The sequence below is a fragment of the Bufo bufo genome, chromosome 3 (assembly GCF_905171765.1).
Source record: "Bufo bufo chromosome 3, aBufBuf1.1, whole genome shotgun sequence".
Taxonomy (NCBI): Eukaryota; Metazoa; Chordata; class Amphibia; order Anura; family Bufonidae; genus Bufo; species Bufo bufo.
The window spans coordinates 223,119,294-223,126,583 of NC_053391.1; the positions used below are offsets into that span (position 1 = coordinate 223,119,294).

Sequence of the window (7,290 nt, forward strand, 5' to 3'; positions counted from 1 at the left end):
CAGACTTCTTCTCACGCTTTAGGGCCCCTAGAATGCCAGGGCAGTATAAATACCCCACATGTGACCCCATTTTGGAAAGAAGACACCCCAAGGTATTCAATGAGGGGCATGGCGAGTTCATAGAATTTTTTTTTTTTTTGGCACAAGTTTGCGGAAATTGATTTTTTTTATTTTTTTCTCACAAAGTCTCCCTTTCCGCTAACTTGGGACAAAAATTTCAATCTTTCATGGACTCAATATGCCCCTCACGGAATACCTGGGGGTGTCTTCTTTCCGAAATGGGGTCACATGTGGGGTATTTATACTGGCCTGGCATTCTAGGGGCCCTAAAGCGTGAGAAGAAGTCTGGAATATAAATGTCTAAAAAATTTTACGCATTTGGATTCCGTGAGGGGTATGGTGAGTTCATGTGAGATTTTATTTTTTGACACAAGTTAGTGGAATATAAGACTTTGTAAGAAAAAAAAAAATAATTTCCGCTAACTTGGGCCAAAAAAATGTCTGAATGGAGCCTTACAGGGGGGTGATCAATGACAGGGGGGTGATCAATGACAGGGGGGTGATCAGGGAGTCTATATGGGGTGATCACCCCCCCTGTAAGGCTCCATTCAGACACCTGTATGTGTTTTGCGGATCCGATCCATCTATCAGTGGATCCGTAAAAATCATGCGGACGTCTGAATGGAGCTTTACAGGGGGTGATCAATGACAGGGGGGTAATCAATGATAGGGGGGTGATCAGGGAGTCTATATGGGGTGATCACCACAGTCATTGATCACGCCCCTGTAAGGCTCCATTCAGACGTCCGTATGCGTTTTGCGGATCCGATCCATCTATCAGTGGATCCGTAAAAATCATGCGGACGTCTGAATGGAGCTTTACAGGGGGGTTATAAATGACAGGGGGGTGATAAGGGAGTCTATATTGGGTGATCACCACAGTCATTGATCACGCCCCTGTAAGGCTCCATTCAGACGTCCGTATGCGTTTTGCGGATCCGATCCATCTATCAGTGGATCCGTAAAAATCATGCGGACGTCTGAATGGAGCTTTACAGGGGGGTTATAAATGACAGGGGGGTGATAAGGGAGTCTATATGGGGTGATCACCACAGTCATTGATCACGCCCCTGTAAGGCTCCATTCAGACGTCCGTATGCGTTTTGCGGATCCGATCCATCTATCAGTGGATTCGTAAAAATCATGCGGACGTCTGAATGGAGCTTTACAGGGGGGTGATCAATGACAGGGGGGTAATCAATGACAGGGGGTGATCAGGGAGTCTATATGGGGTGATCAGGGGCTAATAAGGGGTTAATAAGTGACAGGGGGGGGTGTAGTGTAGTGTGGTGCTTGGTGCTACATATTGGTGAGGTATCTGTGTCCTCTGGTGGTCGATCCAAACAAAAGGGACCACCAGAGGACCAGGTAGCAGGTATATTAGACGCTGTTATCAAAACAGCGTCTAATATACCTGTTAGGGGTTAAAAAAATCACATCTCCAGCCTGCCAGCGAAAGATCGCCGCTGGCAGGCTGGAGATCCACTCGCTTACCTTCCGATCCTGTGAACGCGCGCGCCTGTGTGCGCGCGTTCACAGGAAATCTCGCGTCTCGCGGGAGGACGCGCCGGCGCGTCCAGGCGGAATGAATCAACCACCTCCAGGACGCGTCGCTGCGTTCGGCGGTCCGGAGGTGGTTAAGCCCAACTTTTTCACTTTAGCAGGAGATAACAGGAGAAAATGCACCCATAATTTGTTACCCATTTTCTCATGAACACGACAACATGCTATATGTGGTCGTAAACTGTTGTATGAACATACGGCAGAATTCAAAAGGAAAGGAGCGGAATCTGCATTTTCTAACAAGGAATTTGCTTAAAGGAAACCTGTCACCAGGATTTTGTGCATAGGACTGGGGACATGGGCTGCTAGATGGCCACTAGCACATCTGCAATACCCAGTCCCCACAGCTCTGTGTGCTTTTATTGTGTTAAAAAACCGTTTTGATCAATATGCAAATGAACCTGATATGTGTCCTGTATCCGGAGATGAGTCCAGCGGAAAGGAGCCCAGCACCACCCAACGTCCTTCGAATCTCCTCCTTGCTGGCTGACGTCACAGAGCTGAAGCGCCGAAATCTCATGATGCACGAGCTAGCGCATGCGTAGTTCGTTCCCTGTGCTGATGCCAGCACAGGGAATGAACATGATGCCGACACTGCGCATGCGCTAGCTCGCGCATCGCGAGATTTCGGCGTTTCAGCTCTGTGACGTCAGCCAGCAAGGAGGAGATTCGAAGGACGCGGGGCGGTGCTGGGCTCCTTTCCGCTGGACTCATCTCCGGATACAGGACACATATCAGGTTCATTTGCAAATTGATCAAAACGTTTTTTTAACACAATAAAAGCACACAGAGCTGTGGGGACTGGGTATTGCAGATGTGCTAGCGGCCATCTAGCAGCCCATGTCCCCAGCTCTATGCACAAAATCCTGGTGACAGGTTCCTTTTAACCCCTTTGGGACACAGCCTTATTTCAACTTAAGGACCAGGCCATTTTTTGCAAATCTGACCTGTGTCACTTTAACTGGTGATAACTTTAAAATGCTTTGACTTATCCAGGCCATTCTGAGATTATTTCTTCGTCACATATTGTACTTCATGACACTGGTAAAATGAAGTCAAAATTATTATTTTTTATTTATAAAAAAAATACCAAATTTACTAAAAATTAGTAAAAAATTGCAAATTTCCAAGTTTCAATTTCTCTACTTCTATAATACATAGTAATACCTCCAAAAATAGTTATTACTTTACATTCCCCATATGTTTACTTCATGTTTGGATAATTTTGGGAATGATATTTTATTTTTTGGGGATGTTACAAGGCTTAGAAGTTTAGAAGCAAATCTTTAAATTTTTCCGAAATTTTCAAAAACCCCATTTTTAGGGACCAGTTCAGGTCTGAAGTCACTTTGCGAGGCTAATCTAATAGAAACCACTTAAAAATGACCCCATTCTAGAAACTACACCCCTCAATGTATTCAAAACTGATTTTTCAAACTTTGTTAACCCTTTAGGTGTTCCACAAGAATTAATGGAAAATAGAGATTTTTTTGGCAGATTTTCCATTTTTATAATTTTTTTCCAGTTACAAAGCAAGGGTTAACAGCCAAACCAAACTCAATATTTATGGCCCAGATTCTGTAGTTTACAGAAACACCCCATATGTGGTCATAAACCGCTGTACGGGCACACGGCAGGGCGCAGAAGGAAAGGAATGCCATACGGTTTTTGGAAGGCAGATTTTGCTGGACTGTTTTTTTTTACACCATGTCACATTTGAAGCCCCCCTGATGCACCCCTAGAGTAGAAACTCCATAAAAGTGACCGCATCTAAGAAACTAAGGGGTTAAGGGCCATAGCTTTTTTCTTTTTTTGCTGACTGAGCTGTGTGGGGGCTCATTTTTTGCGGGATGGGATGTCGTTTTTAATGGTACAATTTTATGTTTTATTTATGTTCTACCACTTTTATATCATAAAATCACTTTTTATTAAACTTTTTTTTTTTTTTTTTGCATCACCAAATCGAATACCCATAACTTGTTGATTTTTCCATCAATTTAGCTGTCTGAAAGCTTGTATTTTTGCAGGACAGGTTGTAATTTTTACTGGTACAATTTTGGGGTCCATATGACTTTTTGAGCGCTTTTTATTCCATTTTTTTGGAGGTGAAGCAGGCAAAAATTGCATTTCTGTCAGTGTTTTGGGATTTTTATTTTTTATGGGCTTCTCCATGTGGTATATTTGATATGATAATTTTATTCTGTGGGTTGATAATGTTATGGCGACACCAAATTTGTATTGTTTTTTCATGTTCTACCACTTTTATATCATAAAATCACTTTTTATTAAACATTTTTCTTTTGCATCACCAAAATCTAAGACCGTATTATAATTTGGTCAGAAAATGTATAAAACTTTACTACATCTCCAGGTGAGTGGAGTCCTGTATGCTGACTGTGGGCAGGGTTGACAGAAGCATGCAGGTACTGGGAAGAGGATTGCAGAAGAGGTACAGTGTGTAGAGTTGAGCGGGGGTTACAGTAGGGAAAATATCCTCCAAGGACGCAGCCTGTCAAAGGGAAAACTGGCATAGTACATCTGATAGACCTTGTGGTGCAACAGTACTGCATTTAACTCTAGATCAGAAGGCAACATATTCAAATTGCATTAGGATCCAGTTTTTATCTTTTTACTACATCATGGTAATTTGTCAGCTACACCGCTAATACATATTTATCTTATCCATCATAGATAGGGCTCTTATACAAGGATGTTACTAAAGCACAGTGTTTGGTCACGAGCATTTCTCCTCATGATCCCTGCAGGCTGTGGTGACCGACAAATTTTGTGCCTGACACGTTGCAAATCTTTAATCCTGCTGTTAGGGAAACGTGTACATTCAGATGTGAATGTGCCAGGGTGTTTAGCGAGGCTTTCAAGAGGGATTATACTGCCTAGTAGCATCACAGAGCAAGCAGCCTTCTGCAGACCTCGTGGCGCAACGGTAGCGCGTCTGACTCCAGATCAGAAGGCTGCGTGTTCGAATCACGTCGGGGTCAGTGCATCATTTTTCATTTTCTTTCTACGTTACAGTTATTTGTTAGCAATAGCACTAATGCATATTTCTCATATCCATCAGATGGACAAGGAGTGTTTTGTCTCTATTGAACACTTTCTTCCTTTCTTTCCCGCTTGCAGTTTTCCTTTGATTAACTAGAGCTGTGCAGCCCTCTTTTTTCTAACAGAATACCGTATGTGTCTGATGCTGAAGCGAAAATAGAAAATATCCCACTCTGTTTGTGTGCTTCTAAATGAGAATATACCAGGGTGCTTAGTGAGGCATTTCAGGACTAGAACGCCGCTTAGTAGCTTCTTAGAACAGGCAGTCGTCTGCAGATCATGTGGTTTCACAGTACGGCGTCTGACTTCAGGACAATAGGCTTTATGTTTGAATTACATTGGGGTCGCTTGCTTTCTTTATGTCACTTTTTAAGGGCATTGCTATTTTTTCTTTTTTTTCTCCCTTCTTTTAAATATATGGTATATCTTGATGTTGAAGGAGCAACAGCAGAAGGATTGTCTTCTCCCTTCAGTCATTCTAATTAACTTCATTGGATGTAACTATACATAACCATACTATACACTACTGTGGTAACTGCTCCTTAAGAGGTAAATATAATTTATCATTCTGGAAAAAAATACAGATGTATGTAGATTATGTGCGATATATGCAAGAAGCAACATTCCCGCACACTCCGAAAATTCTCTGTGAGGTAGCAATATCTCATCAGGCATAAGCAATATCTCTGCAAGGCAGCAATAATCCCTAGACAGGAGCAATTTCCCTGCAGGACAGGAATAACCCTTACCACAAAAAATTCCCTGCAAGGGAGCAATAATCCCTAGATACAGTACAATAAATTTTCCTCCGAGGTCCCAGACACAGAAACCCTTGCAGGGAAATTGCTCTTATTAAAAGGGTTATTGCTTTTGTTTTTGTCATCTTTATAAAAATCCTTGAGAAATTTAACCTAACATAAATCTCGATATTATTTGTAGGATAGGGCTCTAAGGCATTGCAGTAAAATTGTGGGATGGATGTGTGTCCTCCAAAGAGTATTCCCATCTTCAACATTTACAGCAGATCCATAGCATATGCCATAAACTCTTGATCATTGCACCCTCATCTCTTGGAACATCGGAGGTTCCATGACCTCTTGTCACGGAACCATGAACCAGACGTACAACAAGAGATAAGAGAAAATAAGAAGGCTTTATTGAAAATAAAGCTGTAAAGCAAAAGTCCAAACGGATGGTGAAACCGAGCAGAGTCTTTGCGAAGCCAGGGGTCAGGAACCAGAAGAGTAGTCAGACGAAGCCAGGATCAGGAACCAGCAGGGTAGTCAGACGAAGCCAGGATCAGGAACCAGCAGGGTAGTCAGACGAAGCCAGGATCAGGAACCAGAAGCAGCAGCAGTCTTAGAAGCATGTGAACACAAGAGGACCAAGCAAGGAACTGAAGCCACAGACCTCCTATATATATGAGCTAGGCATCCAGCTCCTCCCAGTGGGAAGGAGGAGCCGCAGGGTGGAAGGCTACAAGAAACCCAGAAACCAAGATGGCCGCCAGCACATGTCAAACGAAGGAGAACAGCAAGAAGGTAAGACCATGACAGTACCTCCCCCTCAAGGGCCCCTCCTCCGCGGAGCACAAAACGGTTTCTGAGGGAAGCGTGCGTGGAAGGCTCGGAGCAAGGCAGGAGCATGGACATCTGCGGAGGGAACCCAGGAACGCTCCTCTGGACCATAACCACGCCAATGGACCAAAAACTGCAACCGACCGCGGACCAGGCGTGAGTCCAGGATATTGCTCACCTCATATTCCTCACGATTGCCCACTTGGACCGGACGAGGCCGAGGAACCGAGGAAGTGAAACGATTACATACCAGTGGCTTCAACAGGGAGACATGAAACACGTTGGAGATCCGCATGCCAGGAGGAAGCGCAAGGGCATAGGCTACCGGGTTTACCCTGCGAAGCACTCGGAAGGGACCAACAAAGCGAGGCGCCAGCTTGGGAGTGGGCACTCGAAGGTTGAGGTTGCGGGTGGACAACCATACACGGTCTCCGACCTGGTAGGAAGGAGCAGGCGCTCGTCTGCGATCAGCCTGGAGTCTCTGGCGCTGCGCAGAGACCTCAAGGGACTTCTGGATCTGTACCCAAGAAGCACGTAGGACGGAAAGGTGATCCTCCACAGCCGGAATATCCTGGGGAGAGAATACCTCCGGTAACACGGCAGGTTGGAACCCATAATTGGCCATGAAGGGAGACGTCCCAGAGGAAGAGTTCACCGCCGTGTTCCTGGCAAACTCAGCCCAAGGCAGGAGGTCAACCCAATTGTCTTGGTGATCGGAGACATAGCAACGAAGGAATTGCTCCAAGGCCTGATTGGATCGTTCTGCGGCCCCATTGGACTGAGGGTGGTAGGCCGAGGAGAAGGAGAGATGAATCCCCAACTGGGAGCAAAAGGCGCGCCAGAACCTGGACACAAACTGACTCCCCCGATCCGACACAATCTCCTTGGGCAAACCGTGCAACCGGAAGACCTCCCTAGCAAAAATCGTGGCCAACTCTTGTGCAGAGGGTAACTTCTTGAGAGGAACACAGTGGCACATTTTGGAAAACCGATCCACAATCATGAGAATGACCGTATGGCCTCGGGATGC

At 45.0% G+C, this 7,290-nt stretch overlaps 1 non-coding gene across 1 annotated transcript; it reads left to right on the plus strand.

The window, feature by feature from the left end:
• The first annotated feature begins 4,550 nt into the window (after positions 1–4,550).
• On the plus strand, positions 4,551–4,622 carry TRNAW-CCA. The gene has a single exon. It is a non-coding gene; the product is annotated as a tRNA-Trp (tRNA).
• The last annotated feature ends 2,668 nt before the right edge of the window (positions 4,623–7,290 follow it).